Source organism: Pteronotus mesoamericanus, unplaced genomic scaffold, assembly GCF_021234165.1.
Source record: "Pteronotus mesoamericanus isolate MK-2021 breed Mesoamerican mustached bat unplaced genomic scaffold, CSHL_Meso_final contig_124, whole genome shotgun sequence".
NCBI lineage: Eukaryota > Metazoa > Chordata > Mammalia > Chiroptera > Mormoopidae > Pteronotus > Pteronotus mesoamericanus.
The window spans coordinates 4,501,862-4,520,661 of record NW_026555051.1 but is presented as its reverse complement, the minus strand read 5'-3'; the positions used below and the strand labels follow the sequence as shown (position 1 = coordinate 4,520,661).

At 34.0% G+C, this 18,800-nt stretch overlaps 1 protein-coding gene across 2 annotated transcripts in view; it reads left to right on the top strand.

Annotated features, from left to right (window-relative positions):
* The window catches only part of IFT74 (intraflagellar transport 74), a 97,524-nt gene that overhangs the window by 15,484 nt on the left and 63,240 nt on the right, over positions 1-18,800 (top strand). The window lies entirely within an intron of this gene.

The window sequence follows — 18,800 nt, the reverse complement described above, 5'->3', positions numbered from 1 at the left end:
TACATGCTCCTTGACTTTACCCTTCCCCTACTTTCCCCCATTGTCTCCCTCCACTCTTCCCACTGTCAGTTTGTTCTTTATTTCCATATCTCTGGTTCTGTTTTTGCTCATTTGTTTGCCTTTTTGATTAGGTTCCACTTATGGTCTCATATGGTATTTATATTTAACCACCTGGCTTCCCCAGCCCCCGCAAAGATTTTATTTACATATTTTTAAAGAGAGGAGAAAGGAGGGATAAAGAGAGGGAGAGAAACATCAATGTGTGGTTGCTTCTCATGCGCCCCCTACTGGGGACTTGGCCTCCAAACCAGGCATGTGCCATGACTGGGAATTGAACCCATGATCGTTTGGTTCACAGGCCATCACTCAGTCCACAGAGCCACACCAGCCAGAGCATCGCTGAACTTACTTCACTTAGCATAATACTTTCCAGTTCATCCATGCTCTCACGAAGTGCAGGAGTTTCTTTTTTCTTTCTGGTGCATAACATTCCATCGTGTAAAAGATCCACAATTTTTTGATCCACTCATTTACTGATGGGCACTTAGGCTATTTCCAGCTCATTTAGGCTGTTTCCAGCTCTGGACTATTGTAAATAATGCTGCTATGAACATTGGATTGCATAGGTTCTTTTGAATTGGTGTTTCAGGATTCTAAGGGTATAATCCCAGCAGTGGAGTCACTGGATCAAAAGGCAGTTCCATTTTTAGTTTTTTGAAGAAATTCCATACTGTTTTCTACACCAGTCTGCATTCCCACCAACAATGTACTAGGTTCCCTTTTCTCTATAACCTCGCCAGCACTTGTTTGTTGATTTGTTAATGATGGCCATCCTGACCAGTGTGAAGTGGTATCTCATTGTGGTTTTAATTTGCATCTCTCTGATGGCTAGTAATGCTGAACATCCCTTCATGTGACCATGGGACCTTTGCATATCCTCCTTGGAGAAGTGTCTGTTCACTAAAACAATTTGCCCAGTTTTTAACTGGATTGTTTGTCTTGCTGATGTGGAGTCATGAGAGTTCTTTTTGTATTTTGAAGATGAGACCCTTGTCCAAGGTATCATTAGCAATTATGTTTTCCCACATGGTCGGTTCCCTTTTCATTTTGTTGATGTTTTCTTTAGCTGTGCAGAAGCTTTTTAATTTGATGTAGTCCTGTTTCTTTATTCTTTCTTTTATATCCCTTGCTTTGGGGGAGGTATTAGTTAAAATATTGCAACATGGGATATCTGAAATTTTACTTCCTGTGTTCTCCTCTAGGACTTTTATACTGTCACATTGTATATTTAAGTCTTTTATCCATCTTGAGTTTATTTTTGTGTGTGGTGTAAGTTGGTGGTCTAATTTCATTTTTTTTTTTTTTTTTTTTTTTTGCGTGTTCTAGTCTAGATCTCCCAACACCATTTGTTGAAGAAGCTATTTTTACTCCATTTTATGCTCCTGTCCCCTCTGTCAAATATTAATTCACCATAGAGACATGGGATTATTTCTGGGCTCTCTATTCTGTTCCATTGGTCTATGTGTCTGTTTTTGTGCCAGTACCAAACTCTTTTGATTGCAGTGGCCTTTTAGTATAATTTGGTATCCGGTATTGTGATCCTTCCCACTTTGTTCTTCTTTCTCAGAATTGCTGAGGCTGTTTGGGGACATATACGGGTCCATATAAATTTTTGAAATATTTGTTCCAGATCTGTGAAATATGTCATTTGTATTTTGATTCCTTCCTTGATCTCTATATTAACCCATTCATTGTTTAATAGCGTTCTGCAATTTCCACAAATTTGAGTGTTTTTAAGTTTTTTTCCTTGAGATGGGTTTCTGGATTTAGGCCCCAGTGTCTGAGAAAATGCTTGATATGATTTCAATTTTCTTGAATTTGTTGAGGCTTATTTTGTATCTTACCATGTGATCTTTCTTTGAAAATGTTCCATGTGCATTTGAAAATAATGTGTATTTTGCTCCTTTGGGATGAAAGGTTCTATATATATCAGTTAAGTTGATTTGATTTAATGCATCATTCAGTTCCACAATTTCCTTGCTGATATTTTGTTTGGAAGATCTGTCCATTGTTGACAGTGGGCTATTAAAATCCCCTACTATCAATGTGTTGCTGCCTATATCTTTCTTGAAGTCCTCCAAGATTTTCCTTATATATTTGGGTGCTCATATATTGGGTGCATATATGTCTACAATGTTTATGTCTTCTTGATGGATTCTTCCCTTGAGTATTGTAAAGTGCCCTTCTGGGTCTCTTTTTTGGCCTTTGTTTTGAAATCTATTTTGTCTTATATAAATATTGCTACCCTGCCTTTTTTTTCTTGTCCATTTGCTTGGAATATTTCTTTCCAATCCATTGCTTTCAGTCTGTGTAGGTCTTTTGCTCTGAGGTGGGTCTCTTGTAGGCAGCAGATGTGTGAGTCATGTTTTCTTATCCATTCAGCTACCCTATGTCTTTTGATGGGAGCATTTAATCCATTTACTTTTAAGCTTATTATTGATAAGTACTTAATCATTGCCATTTTCTGCTTTGTAGCTGTCTTCCTCTCTCTTTCTCATTCTTTTCCTTCATCTTTTTAAAGCAGTCCCTTCATCATGTCTGGCAATGCTGGTTTGGTGGAGGTGTATCATTTTAGCCTTCTTTTGTCTGGGAAATTTCTTACCTTGCCCTCCATTTTAAATGACAGCCTTGCTAGATAGAGTAGTCTTGGTTGCAAGCCTTTGCTTTTCATTACTTGGAATATTTCTTTCCATTCCCTTCTGGCCTTTAGTGTTTCTTTTGAGAAATCAGCTGCTAGCCTTATTGGGGCTCCCTTGTATGTTACTATCTTCCTTGTTGCCTTTAAGATTCTCTCTTTGTCTTTAACATTTGTCATTTTTATTATGATGTGTCTGGGAACAGGATTCTGTGCATTCATCCTGATTGGGACCCTTTGTGCTTCCTGAACTTGCATGACCAAGTTAGGGAAGTTTTCAAGCATTATTTTTTCAAGCAGGTGTTCTATCCATTGCTCCTTTTCTTCTTCTGGCATTTCTGTGATGCAAATGTTGTTATATTTCATGTTTTCCTAAAGTTCCTTTAAACTATCCTCATACTTTTTGAGTCTTTTTTTTCATTTTGCTGCTCTACCTGGGTATTTCTACCTTATCTTCCTGCTTGCTGATTTGGTCCTCTGCTTCATCTGTCCTGCTTATAATTCCTTCTAGTATATTTTTGATTGCAGATATTGTATTCCTCATTTCTTGTTCTTGTTTATGGTTTCTACTTCCCTTTTCATGCTGTTATAATTCCCACTCAGTTCTTTATACCTCTCACTGAATTTCTTGAGCATCCTTATAACCATTTTTTTAAAAATTCTATGTCTGATAGAATACAATTTCATTTAGCTATTTTTCTGGAGATTCCTCCATTCCTTTCAATTAGAGGTTCTTTCTTTGTCTCCCCATTTTAGGTGACTCTTTGTTTCTATTTGTCAGGATGCTCTGCTTTGTCTTCCAGTCTTCATAGGGTGGACTTTTGTGGTAGGAATTCTGTGGGGTTCAGTGGTACAGTCTCTTTGATTTCTTTATCTGGATGCTCTGAGGTTACCCTTTTTTCAGTTTGTGTACACTCTTTTCTTGTACTTGGGCTTGCTTGTTGGTAGCTCATTCATTGGTGTTCTCTCCAGCTGGCTTATTGGTAGTCAGCACTCTCATTGCATTTCGTATGCTGTTGTACAGGTGTTGGTTAAGAAAGCAACATCACCAGAAAACCAAACCCACGCCAGCAGAAAAGCCTCCTTTCACACCCTCAGTATCAACTGCAATTGAGCAAAGATTAATAAGGTGGAAAGAGATTAAGAATATTATAAAATAGGAAAAGGGTTTATGAGATGACTAAAGAAGGGAAAAATGATTTTGAGTGGGAAGGAGGAAGAGAAGTAATGAGTGGGAATACAAATTAGGCAAAGAAAGGGACAAAAAAAATTTAAAATGTAAGTAATACACGGAAGAATGATGGCAAAAATGGAGTGTGAAAAGGGAAAAGTATACTATGAGGTTTAAAGTGAAATTAAAAAGATACCGAGCCAATGGGAACAAAGTTGCAGAAAAACCACAGCAGGGTCAATAGCAATGACAACTAATTAGAATGGAAAGGGAATAAGAATATTGTACAAAAGAGAAAAGTGAATATGAAATGTCTACAGTAAAGGAAAATGATTCTGAGAGAATAGGGGAGGAAAACTACTAAAAGTAAGGAGTAAAGTCCAGAGTTAAAACCCAAGAAAACGGAAAAAAAATTTAATTCCTAACAACTGATCAAGGGCAGGGGAAAGGCAAAATGGATTAAGACAGGGGAGATTATCCTACAGGATTTAAAGTACAGACAAATGGTGAACAAATAGGAGTTCTGTTGGAGAAGAACAGCAATAACAATAATATCCTTGCCCAACTGGCCCCAATTAATAAAGGTGGAAAGGAAATAAGACTAGTATGAGGTGGGGGAAAGAGTGTGAACTGACAAGGAAGAATGAGAGTTTTGCAAGGATAGATGGTGTAGAAATAGAGTAAGGAATAGGAATGTGGCATGGGAGAAGATAAAGTTTATAACAAAGGTCAGTAGGACGGCAAAACGGAGTAAGACCAGGGAAGGGTGTTACGTGGTATTTGGAATAGCAATAATATGAAATATTAATAGCACCCAGTCCACTGGGCACACCAGCCAGGGCAGATGAGCTATTTTGTACATACCTATATTACATACATTTTGTCCCAAAAATTTATCAACAGTAATCTCTTTGAGAGCAAGGATGACAGTTAACCAAAATTACCCAAATTCTGTAACACTACATATACTGTCACGTTATCTCTGCATGGACAGTATATGTTTGATGAAGAACAGGATGTCAGAATGTAATGATAAAACATTTGAAAGATAAATATAGTTCTTGTGTTAATTAAAAACAAATCTCTCTTCATTTATTACTTGATGCTGCTGTAAAGTGCTGCCTTAACATACACTGGAAGTTTCTTCCCTTTTACAAAGGAAATTCCATATTCATGGTGACCAAACTCATACAGGAAAACTTTGCTTTTGTTGTTGTTCTGGTTTTAAACAACTTAGTATAAAAACTTATTGTTTATTGTATATAAAATACTCTCCTAAGTACCTAATGAATAAGAAACAATAAGCTATGACTCATTGAAGACCTTATAGCATTTATAACATTTAGGTCCTGATTTATTTCATCATTTATCTACAAAGTTGTAAAATACCCAGGCCAGATTTATAAATATTATATGGTACATGTCATAGGTTTTTATGTCTGTTTGGCTCATTTGGTTAAAGAAAAAGTTCTTAAAATATGATAGTTTGTCCTGAAAATGTCAGCAAGTTCAAAACTTAGTATCTGGGGCTGAGTGAAATATGTTCCCATGACCCTTTTAAGAAGAAATTTAAATTAACAACAAAAATTATTTTTAAGATGTTTACTTTTATATTCAGCAGGAAGAGAGATTTATTTTATGTTAATGAGATAACCAAATCTCAATAACACAAGCATTTACCTTTACACTCCTCATTCAAAGGGAGCAGAAAGTGCCATACTACGAAGGCAGGTGTAAAAAATCTTCTGGTGTAATACTCTTCTATTTTAGAGCCACCATTTAGTATAGTTTGACCATAGTTTATTATAGAACACCTACTCATAATAAGTTTGTTATAATATATAGCCTTGATATATTACTAAAATACTTAGACACCTGGCTTTAATTCAGTTTCAGATAGCTGCATGAACTAAAGATTCCTTTCCAGTTATGATGTCTATACTTTTCTAGTTTGGTATTAATCAAAATCAGATATCTTTTAAAAACATACGTAATTATAATTTTAAACCCATTTGTTTATTTTGTTTAGTTAGGTATTTATCAAATACGCAATATTCATTTATAAGAGGCTCTTGAACATAAGATTAATAGTCTTTGCTGATTTATAATTATATTTCATTTTACTGTTTCTCAAATATTAATATTTGCCTCTTAAATTATGAAATGATATTTTGATAAAATGATTATTCAGGAAAAGATGCTTCATATTTCAGTTATCTCATAATTGAGATAGAAAACAATGAACTGTAATTGTTAATATTTATTAGGAAATACTACATGTAAAGCGCTTATTATATTCTTTACTGAAAACTTGTTTCAATAAACACAAGCAAATATGCATAATAAGTGAGTTTCTTTTTCTATTTCACAGGGTGTATCATCCTAAACAGTTTTTATTTTCCTCAGTACACATTTGAACTGAATTTAATATTGATATAACCCTTAAAATAACTCTTCTGCAGAATGTAACATATACCTATATTATTTTTAGTCTCTTTTTACTAAGAAAGTACCAAGTAGATAACACATTTTAAAAACTGTATTATAGAGAAATTTGAACATAAAAAAATAAAAGTGTACTATATACGTACCCATGTTCTAGCTCCATCAGTTCAAATATCCAACCCGGCTCCATCTGCACGTTTAGTCATTTCCCTTTTCTGTATTATGAAGAAAATAAAAACTATCATTTAACCCATTAATATATTTTAGTGTTTTACAGAAATTTTCCTATAAAAGATATAGATAAATACATTTAACCTTCCCACATATGATAAATGTTGTTACAGGTTTTTAATGTCACTGTTTGCATTAATTTAATAAAATTATGATTATAGCCAATTGATTATAAGGAATTAGCAAATGATTCACTTTTAGACTCTTCTGTAACAGTCTCAAGGCCAGTGTTTTCCAGACTGTGTTCTTTGGCTCCTCATTGTATCATGAGCTCTTCGTAGACATACCTTGAAAAAAAGGATTTTGTTCTGAAGTAAGGTTGGAAAATTCTTGATACTTTGCTTTTAAAGAGTAGTTTAGCTTAGTAAAGTTTCAGATGAGTCTTATAGTAAAGAATCTTGTTTCACTTTGTTTAAACCTAGCATTTCCTATAGTAATTCTGTAGTAATTTGACCATCTAACTTCCCCCCACACCTCACCCCGCCCCATAAATACTTCTGAATGTCTCTGGAAATTAGTGTTCTGGAAAACAATCTGGATAATATTTCTTCATCTCTAGGATCCCAAATAACTATTCACAGACCAACAGAAGATTTCTCAGTCCCAAGACAGACTCATTTGAATAAAAATCCCCCCAAAAGAGGCAGAAATATGTATTTTTAAAAATGAGATTTATAGATAATTTATGGTACCCACTTAGGAAGCAACCATACTATTCAATTGTGACAATTCTGCATTATGGTGACAATCTTTCTTTATAACTCAAATCGTAATAACTTATTAGGGATTGTGCTTGGACATTGTGCTGTGCTTTAAATTGCAACTAAATTTTCAGGAAATTTATTGTGCTAATTCAGGAAGCATTTAAAAAGTGTTTTTTTCCATTCTATGAATTCATTCTCTGGGCATAAAAAAATCAATCCAAGGGTATTATCAGCTTAAGCTATCTCCATTCCTTACTCTAATTGAATTATATCAAATATCTTGTAATATGAGAAGCATTTAATTCATGAAAATTTACTTGAGGCATTATTTTTACTAGTATGTATGGTTTCCTGAATATTGCTGACAATAACAATGCTAGTATTGTAACTGTTAGTTACCAAGGGGTGTCAGTCACTGTATTTGGACTTTTTCAATAACAATTAGAAAAACATAATTTTATGATATTTATGTATGTTGCAATTAATATGAAGGCCTATTAGATATAGTTTGGTATGTTACATGCAAAAATCTCTGTCTAAACTGTGAGTGAATTGGTAACATTTTTTAAAGAATCAAACATTGAAAGAAGTTAATTTTCTTCACATAACTCATGAATATCTATATATTTATCTTCAATAAACCCATCCTCATCTACTGTGAATGAATTTAGTTGTTCAAATATTATTGTAGTATCTTCAGAGATCCGATCTGATATCTGTGAAAGAGAACTTGGATTTTCAGTAAAATCATCTTCATAGGTTTCAGCTTCATACTCTTCCAGGTGATGATGATTATAACTAAGCAGAAAATTATACCATACTGGGCATTTGATAGCAATAAAAATGAGGAGTGAAGTCATCAGTACAGCTACTACAACACCAACAAGAAAAGCCCAGCTTTTTCCAGGAGGTTCATGTCCTTAAATGGGAGAGAGAGGGAGAATGAGAAAGGGGACACATTTTGTTAAATTGACCAAAAAAAATTACATATCCCCATAACTCCCTAATATTGGTATTAAAAATAAATGTACCTTATAATTTTCTTTAAGTGAAAGTTACTAAAACTACAATATAAAGATATTTCATAGAGTGGTGAAAGGATACCTTTTTTCTAAACAAATTCTGTATTTGCAGGTATCATTTATCCATTCCCCTAGGAACAGTATTGATACCTATTAAGAATTGTGACTGTATGCCCTGGCTGGTGTGGCTCAGTGGATTGAGTGCTGGCCTGCAAACCAAAGGGTTTCTGGTTCGATTCCCAGTCAGGGCATATGCCTGGGTTGTGGGCCAGGTCCCCAGTTAGGGATGCATGAAAGGCAACCACACATTGATGTTTCACTCCCTCTTTTTCCCCCTTACTTTCCCTCTTTCTAAAAATAAATATACTCTAAAAAATAAAAAAAAGATTTGTGACTTGACTAGTTAAAATTAAGGCTGAGAAATTAAATCATTTGGCTGGTAACTAGGAGAGCCTAGTTTGGAAACTCAGTATTTTTTAAATCTTGTTGATATGAGAAATTGTACTTTTACATTGTTTCTAGTAACTTAAAATGCAGAAAAAAAATTAAAACTACCTTAGTTTATTTAATATGCTATCTTCAGCAACAATAATACTCAAAATCAGTACATTACCTGAATTTCTTAAGTTCTTCAAAGAGCTATTAAATGTTGAATTACTAATGGACTGGAAATTAATATAAAGGTCTTCCATTATAGATGAAGGAAATTTTGAGTAGCATTCAGCATTATAAGGTACTGTTTTGATACTGTAGCCCTTTAGGATATCTGGGTAACTGCACATGGTGATGTTCTCATTTTCTAGTAAATCAGAAGGAATAAATTAAGATTTATTATGGAGAATAAAATTATTGTGGTTAACATTTTATAATTATTTTTATCCTGAATTTTTTTGACATACGTGATTATTGGATACTGTAAGAAAGTAACTCTTATATTGCCTAGCAACACAAGGGAAAGATGCACATTCCTGTTTATAAAGTTATTTTATAAATGTGATTAATGTGCAGTATTTATTGTTTAAAGTGTTTATTGTTTAGTTTGTGTTAGTAAAGATGTTATGATTAAGAGTGTGTTGAAAAATCTGGGTCTCAGACAGAGCATCATTTGCAGTTAAGAAAGGACATCTGTTTTCACCTACTCTCTGGCGAGATATCCTAAAAAATGTAAGTACTTGAAAAACTTATTTTCAAGTATTGAAAATGTAAACTTAATACCCAATGGACAGTATCATCTCACATATGTAGAACACCAATTTCTTTTTTTCTATTTTTTTTTTTTTCTGGAGAGGCAGAGGGAGAGCATCTATTCAGCAATTACTTTTCAGTGTTTCTTCCTGGTTCCCTTAAGCAGGAGTAGTTTTCTTTAAAAATGAAATGACCCTTCTGGTCAAGATGGCGGCATAGGTAAACATGGCTCACCTCCTCGCACAACCACATTAAATATATAACTAAATTATAGAACAGCCATCACTCAGAACCATCAGAAGTTGAGCCGAATGGAAGTCCTACAACTACAAAATTAAAGTAGAAACCACATCAAGGCTGATGCCCCACCCATGGTGGCAGATAAAAATCAGGAGGGATATCTAAGGAGCAGGGGGTCTCAGCCCCACACAAGGGTCCCCAGCCCAGGTTTCCAGTACCAGGAAGGTAAGTCTGCATAACTTCTGGCTGTAAAAACTAGCAAGAGTTGAGACTGTGGAAGACAGAAACTGCTGGAATCCCAGACAGTTGTTCTTAAAGGGCCCATGCACAGACTTACTCAGACTCACTCCCTCTGAGCTCCAGTGCTAAGGGAGCACATTGAAAGGCATCAGACACACATGGGGAGGAACCGAATTCTCTGGAATCAAGGCAAGAGGTGGGAAGCAGCTTTCTGTCATACAGAAGTGGCTTCCAGGCCAAGGCCGTTGTTCTTTTTCTGAGCCTTCCATCTGCAGAGCCAGCAGGCAGGTACCATATCTGAGACTCCCATCAACCTGGCTCACACTGTTTGCCCATGCTGGTGATTCTCTGAGGCCGTGCCCCACCCAACTTTTAGGCCCAGCCAAGCTGTTTCCAGAGGTGGCTTTTCTATATGAATGGCATGTCTTGGCCAATGCTTCAGATTTTCCTACATTCTCTCAAGCAAGCAGCATCTGGCTTCAGCAAGCCCCATACCTCTCACTAAGTTGCCCCAGGCATGGAACTAAGCAGCAGCTGGCCTTGGTCCACAACATGGCCTCACCCAGGCACCTCTAAGCCCAGCACAAGTAGCGGCCATCTGCAGATTGCTTTATAGCTAATGCTGTGGGACCCTGGTCAGAACAGGTGGTGGCTGACCTTGGAAGTGCCAACAGCAATCAAGGCTCAAGTACAAGAGGAAGGTGTACACAACTCACACAGTGGCCATACCATGAGAACCCAGTTTGGATAATAGGGAAGTCTGTGCCACTGAACCCTGCAGGACACCTACTACATTAAGCTACTTTATCAAGCCTAGGCGACATAGTACCTCTACCTAATACAAAGAAACAAACACAGAAAGGCTGCCAAAATGAGACAAAGAAACATGGCTCAAATGAAAGGACAAAAAACTTGCAGGAAAAGAACTAAACAAAATGGAGAAAAGTGGTCTAATCAGATGCAGAGTTAAAGACACTGGTTTTAAAGATGCTCAAGGAACTTAGTGAGGACTCAACAGCATAAAAAAGACCCACTCAGAAACGAAGGATACACTAAGTGTAATAAAGAATAATTTACAGGGAATCAAAGGAGAGTGGATGAAGCCAAGGATATCAGCAATTTGGAGCATAAGGAAGCAAAAAACAACCAATCAGAACAGCAAGAACAAGAAAGAATTAAAAAAGTGAGGATATTGTAAGGAGCCTCTGGTACAACTTCAAGCATACCAACATTCACATCATAGGAGTACTGGAAGGAGAAGAGAAAGACCAAGAAATTGGAAATCTATTTGAAAAAATAATGAAAGAAAAACTTCCTTGACTTGGTCAGGAAAGTAGACATACAAGTCCAGGAAGCACAGAGAGTCACAAACAAGATGGACCCAAAGAGGCCCAGTCCAAGACACATCATAAATAAAATGCCAAAGGTTAAATACAAAGAATCTGAAAAACTGCAAAGAAAAACAGTTACCTGTTTTAGTTTATTTAAGCCTATAAATGCATCCTGTTGAATTATGTGGATGGAGTTTCTCCAGATATTTAAAATTTTTAAGTTGGTGAGGTTACCAAAACTACTATTATATAAGATAATGACATTGTTCTCAAATAGAGCTCAGTGAGTAAACAATAGATCTGTAGAACACTTGTGTCCGTAATATTCAGAGTAATTTGGTTATAGCTGAGATCAAGTATAGTAACATTTTTATTGATACCCACTGGAATAAAAGAATAATTCTTTTCAGTGAAATTACATTTGACTTCCTAAAAAAGAAAAATAGAAATGTATTAATCAGAAAATATTAACAGAATTTTCAATGGCTCTTGGACATTGGAAGAAAATCATTTAGAAAACTACTGTCTAATCTCTCAATATGATAGTTTGAAAAGGGAAAAGCAAATGCTTTTCCTTTATTGGGATGAAATGCTGAAGATTAAGGAAATGTTGATATATATATTTGAGCACAGAGATTCTAGTTTGTCATACAGTTATCTTTTAAGTATTATAGTCAATACAGAAAGAAAGATTGGTATATTTGCATTTGTATATGTGGAAATACATAGTGAATAATAATTCAGTTAACTTTTTTAGTATTTCAGTGTGCAGTATTAACATATATAATGAAGAAATTGTTTTTAAAATATGTAGTTTTTAAAAATCTGCTATTTTTTAATATTTTCAATTACAGTTAATATACAAAAGTGTATTAGTTTTGGATGTACAGCATAATGACTAGAAATTAAAGTAAGGAGTGATCATCCTATCTGGTATCCATCTGACACCATACATTGTTTAAAATATGTAATTTTAAAAAATCAGTAGAGCTACCATTACTACACAAGGCCATTAAGAAATAATATTTAATACATAACTTTAGAGGCTTAATAGCTCAAAATTTGGTGTTTTAAAAGAAAATATAACAGATTGGGCTATGTATTGAATTTAAAGTGCTAGACAACATGAAGAAGTGCTTTCCTTATGCGGATATAGATTCAGAGAAATGGTTGTTTTGACTGTTTATGCTATTGAAATGTCCTCCCAGTAATAATAATGGCAACAACAATTAATTTTTCTCATAAATGTGTTTTAAACTTTCTTACATGGTAAGTGTGGTTTTTATGTGTTAAAACAAATTCCTTGATTTTACATTGCAATTATACAGATTTCTTCTTTAATAACTTTTAACAGACTCAGTTTAAAAAAGTGAAGACTGTTTTTCCCAAATTAGAATCTGGTTCACAGAGAAGAGATTTTAAATATACACAGCTAACTAAAGAGTTGTTATTATTTTGCTTTCTTTTCCTGATTTTTGGATATTCAAAGTGTACTTCTGAAAATATTTTCACTATCTTGATTATAAAAACTTACTGTTTTAGAAGTCTTGCTTTCATCCAGGAACAGTGGCATGGAGAAGGGCCAAAATAAGATTGGGATGCATGTGGTTTTCATATCGCGGGCCTGATAGAGAAGAGAGTACTTGAATGTCAATAGGTGACTAGAACATTAGAGATTACTGAGGACATTTTGATTTCCTTTTTCTTTTAATACTATTTTTTTCTTAAGGTATAGAAAATGTGAAAGCACTACATGTCCCTTCACCTTCCCAGTACTCTAATCTTAACAAGCTAAAAAGCTCCTGTGGGATGAAAATCAGTAGTTTTTACTGTCTTATAAGCTCCTAGATCTACTGAAAAGAACTTTAAAACAATTGAAGTGGTTGTACACTTTAAAATTGTAATGTATATACACAAAATAAAGTCCAGAAAAATATGTATTTATGTATATGTGTTTAAGGATATTCTTACATTGCTACTACTTGATCGTTTTAGGTGTTCTTTATTGGTATTATCCATTTACCTGGATGAGAGTGTGGGAGATGAGAGTCTTTAGCTCTCTCAAACGCTCTCTACCTTCATCTCTTACACAACAAATGTAAACTTTCTGTGTCTTCATTCTTCAAACATAGTTACTTGTAATTTGGGTTAGATTAGTATTCAGTATATCACGAATGTGTAAACACTGTCAATGACTGAACCATGTGGCAAAATTACATTTTTGTTCCTGCTCACATTTTTTCACTAAATTACTTGTACTGTTCTTTTAATGTGCTTAGTGTTTTTAAAATGAATTTATACCCAAACTCTTACCTAACAAATTACTCAATAGTTTGTGCATTTTAGATACTTAATCTGTTTCCTCTGCTTAAAAAAAATCTCTCCCAGAGCCTTCTGCCATACTGTAACCTAAATGAGCTAATGTCTGGGCCCCCTACATAGCTGTTGACTTCCACTCTCCCTCTACCCTCTTCATAGAGATTCCCTTTTGTCTTTATTACTGGATTCCTGTTTTCCGGAATGCCCTGTCTTGGATTATTACTTTATTTTTTGTAATGGAGTTTCCTGCAATAGCTTCCTGAGAAGGTCTATAGGTGGGAAATTTTTTTAGACCTTGAAAGATAATTTGGCTAGAAATAAAATAATTTGGCTAGGAAATAATTTTTCCTCAAATTGTTGATGACATTGCCCCATTATCTTTGGATTTCTAGTGTTACTGTTAAGAACTATGATGTTATGCCTTTCTAATTTTTTATCCTTTTATGTAACTTGCCTCTTAGCCCTCAAAGCTTAAAATCATTATTCTGAAATTTCATGATCCTTTGTGAGACTCTGTTTCATTCATGAAACTGGGTCCTTGGTGGGTGCTTTCAATCTGGAAGCTATGTCCCTCAGTTCTGAGAAATTTTCTGAATTATTTCATTGATGATATTTATAATTTTCTTCCTCATTTTTCTTTTTTAAATCTCACTTCTCTTCATAAATCTCCTTTAATTGGATATTGGATCTCCTGGCATAAGTTTCTAATTTTTCGTCTTAACTGTCTGTGTGTTTTTACTCTGCTTTCTGGAAGATATCTTCAATTTTATCTTTAAACTCAAAATTTTCTGTTTCCAATCATTTTAATTCTAAGCTCTTTTTTTTTTAGTCCAAAAATTTTCTTTAATCGTGTCCTATGGCACAAATTATCTTTTCTTATTGTCTTCTTGTATCTTTTGTCTTATTTTTCCTCGAATAGCCTGTATGTCTTCCTGTTACGCTTTTCCACTTTTTTTTGGCCAGTATACTTTATTACTTTCTGTCTTCATATATCTGTTACTGTTTGGTTTGGAACTTAGAGCTAAGACTGGGAAACAGACAAACACAAAAGAACGAATTGAAAACTGCATTTGTGTAGGTCTTTTTAACTTCAAACCTTACTGTAAACTTACTGGATTGTTTCCTTTGGGAATCCCTAAATGCCATTATCTTTACATCTTTTCTCTTGGGCTACTTGGATTCCCCAAGATGACTTTTCTAATTTACTGTATGAACAGATAAGGCCAGATGGCCAGCATTTTGAGAGCTGAGTGGTGATGGATTTATCTCAATAATTAGTATTTAAATTTAACTTATTTTTCCTGTTCTGAGCATAAAGGTCCTGCACTCACTTGTGCTTAGTGCCCAGATTCCCTTTGTTTTATTCTCTGCAAAGGAAAAAAGCCTTAATCTTCTGTTTATGTAGGAGAGGGGCTTTACCTGACTGAGCAGAGGAAAGGAGGAAGACTTTCAACTATGTATGTGTTAACCCCTCTTTCTCTACTTCCAGAACACCTGGTGCTTCCAATTTCTGGGCAATTTAGGTGATTTTCCAGAATAAATCTGGTGTCTCCTCAGCTTTCCACACTGCTGGCTTGGGAAAATTTTGCTTTCTCAATCAGTTTCCACTTAACTATTAACTTTGAGTTTCTAGGTTTTATTGCTTTTGCCCTATCTTTCAATCTTTGTTCTTATGAATTTATACTTCTTACTACCTTTTATTTACAACTTAGTCAGGTTTGGGGCAGAAGTCAATGTTAACTGGTACTTTCAGTATGCCATCTTTCACTAGAAGTTGCTGTTTATTTAAGTAAATTCTTTTTTTCTGAACAATTACTTTCCATTTAATGATTGTACACCTGATGTTAATGTTTTTTGTTTTTATCTCTGTTTTTAAAGTCAACACTAAAAACTACACTGCATCAAATGATCTGTTTGAAAGGTATGAATGTATGCTGTTAGTGTCATCCTTCGTGGTTTTCTAAAATTTGAGTCTTATTTTTCAGCCTTTTTACAGCATATATTGCAATTCGTTACTTACAATTTTTAAGGCAAAGTTTATTCTACCAGCGCAGGAAGTAGAAAACTATTCAGAAGGAGTAAGACTCATTTTACTTTACTGAAGTCTGTTACCTCATTAGCAATGAGGTACTTATTTTGATTCCAAACTATTCTAGTTAATATATTCTTTCTCTTCAATTGTTTACCTGTTTATGCTTATTCCCCTTCCACTTTCTCCTTTTCTGTAGTTAAATCAGATATGTTAGGAAAAAGGCACTGTTTCTCCAGGATTTTACAACTTGATTGTAGATCACAATAGAATCTCTTTTAGAGTCAGAAATGAGTTCAGGTTATCACTTATTCTAGACCATTGCCCACAAAAGGGGATCTCTAAATCATATATAAAAGACATTTTACCATGTTTAGTGATCTCCAAGAATGTGTGCAGCCTCTTCATTGGCATGTTTCAGTATTTCTCAATGGTGTAGACATCTTACTGATGTTTCATGTAGGGTGCAGGTGTGTGTAAAGTAGTGATTGATAAGGGAGAAGTACTGCTTTTGCAGAAATAAGTAAAACAGAGATCATTAAAGGAAGCAAATAGGTTACAAAGAAAATTAACTGAACTTCAGTGAAGAGTTGACATGGAATAGAACTAGCTGAAGAAGGTAATGGAGGTCAGGCAGGACTGTAGCCTATGTGGAAATAGGTATAGGGTCCTCTTGTATTTATTAGCTGTATCACCTATTTTATACTAATAATTATTTTCTCAAGGGTGTTAAAAGAAATAAAATTGTCAGGATTAGAAAAGAAATATTATTTTTCTTTCTGTTGATAAATTTGAAAGTTAGAAGCAGTATATACTCAGAGCTTAAGTTCGTTTTGTACAAGAAGCATTCAACAGTCTAAAGCATTAGATCTAAAGGTATGAAATTGATTGAGCCCCAAGTTCAATGGGGCATTTCGTATATTCGTGTGTCTTTTGAGATAGGAGGGATTGAGAGAGGGTGGATTTTGACCATCATGATACAGAATGGATAAATCTTTAGACAGGAAAAACATTTACTAGTATTATTGGCTATCTTGAAGAAATGAGATTGGCAGGATAGCTACTCAGTTGATTATGAAGAAATTGTTTCAATCTATTTACCCCACTTCAAAAATTGATTTAAATAGATGAGAGTTGTTACTACTTTCTTCCCCCATAGGATTTTTTCCCTCAATTTGAAATTTATTTTGAAATTTGTGTTTAAATTTAGTGATTAAAAAATAAAGAACATATAGAATATCAGGGTTTTTTTTTAATTATTTCACAAAGTGCCCTTTTACATAGCTGATGACCTACACAGAGAAAAAAAGCTTTACACAGGAGGAGTGGTAGATACTGAAAAAGCAGCAGTGCTGTTCTTAGTGCAGTTTTTAAGTTCAAATTTCTTAGGAGTTTTTGGTTTTTTGCTTTATATGACTTATACTATGAAATAAAAATATGCTGCAATTATTTTGGTTTTGTTAAATGTATATATAGTTTTGTCATTAAATATTTTAGGTATTTATGCCAAAAATCAATGTATTTTGGAGTAAGATGTTAATTAATGATTAACTTCACTCTTGTGATTAACCATTTTATACATTGTTTTGCAATTTAAAAACTTTCATAATGGAAAATTTTAAGGGAAAAACCTCTAAGTAAAGAGAATAGTCATCATCTAACTTCAACAATTATTTACTGGTGGCCAGTATGTTTTCATCTCACAAATTTGTTTTTAATTTAATGCCACTTCAAAATGTTCTGTGATTAACATATTTCAAAATAAAAAATCTCATAAATTTGATTGGCTAGCTGAAACTGTAATGAAAAAGAAAAATACTTTTTATTACATTATAACTTAATTTGGAAAAATTTTTTTGGCCAGTCTAAGGTTGTTTCTAGAATGTGTGAAAATATAAGCACATTTTCTGCTCTTACATCACTTAGTAAAGGCAAAGTTTTTGTACAGATTTAACAAATATGATTTTTTAAAAAATTCAACAAACCTGTAATTACTTAAGATCTTACCGTTTTTTTCTCTCTGAGGCTGATGTGCTAAGGAATCTATTCTATTTCTTCTGCACCATTAAAAAGAATAGTATGTCATATGATTGCATTTCACTTAGTTTTAACCTTTGTATTCAGTGAACAGGTGATAAAAAAAAAAAAAAAACGACAAAAACTAGGCTTCCTTAGCAAAAGATTGACTAGAAGAATAATTTCTTAAAGTCCTCTGACTTCTTTAGAGTAATAAGTAAGGTGGTTTGTGTAACCTTTGCATTTAATGACTCCTAACAAATTTAAGTATTAACAAATTTACTTTACAAGTTAAAGCATATAATTTTGAAAATGCATACTTTTAAAGACATACAACTAAAATGATTTAAGTCTTAGGCCTAAAGTTATTTTTCATTTAGAAAGATACAATTTGAAAAGATACCATCAAGTTCAGTACTCTTCCAAGTCTCAACTTTGTTATTTATTCATTTTTATGATACCATCATTGGTGATTTACTGCCAACTTGTAACACGAGCAAAGTACTCAAAACATCAAAACATTTGACCCTTAGCCATTCTATGGCCTTCAGAAAAATCAGTTATACTCTCCTTGTGCTGTTAACCTTTCCTCTGTAAGATAGAATACCGTACAACATTAGTTCCCATCTAACTATACTGAGACATACCTGGCAAAACCATGGTTAAGAGTCATTGTTGGAGGTGGGTAATCATGGAGTTCAGAATGAGTTAATTTCAAAAGATTAGCTCCTCTTGGCCTCAGTATCTTTAATCTATGAAACAAAAAGATTGAAATAGTAATTTTTTCTGCCTCAAAGTTCTTTCGGCCCCTATACCCATATAAATTGTAGCAGCAGCAAACATACTTATAACCTCAAACACTGTAATAATTGAGGTTCAAAGTAAAGACATCACTCCTTGTCCTGCAGTGAGACAAAAATAAATAAAAATTTTAGGTAGTCTGTTTCATTGTGTTCATTATTCAATTATTATCGTATGTTTATAGGAAGATTTCTGAGTTTACCTTACTTTAATGGGGCATGAGTGTGTAAAGATTGTGGGGCAATGTGTGGATCTATGTGGCTTAGCTAGTGATTGTGAAAACTGTAGAAGTTAGAATCTACATGTTAAAGAGATTAAATAGATTTAAACAGTAGAATAGTCATATTTTGAAACTTAAAATAGAAATTTAT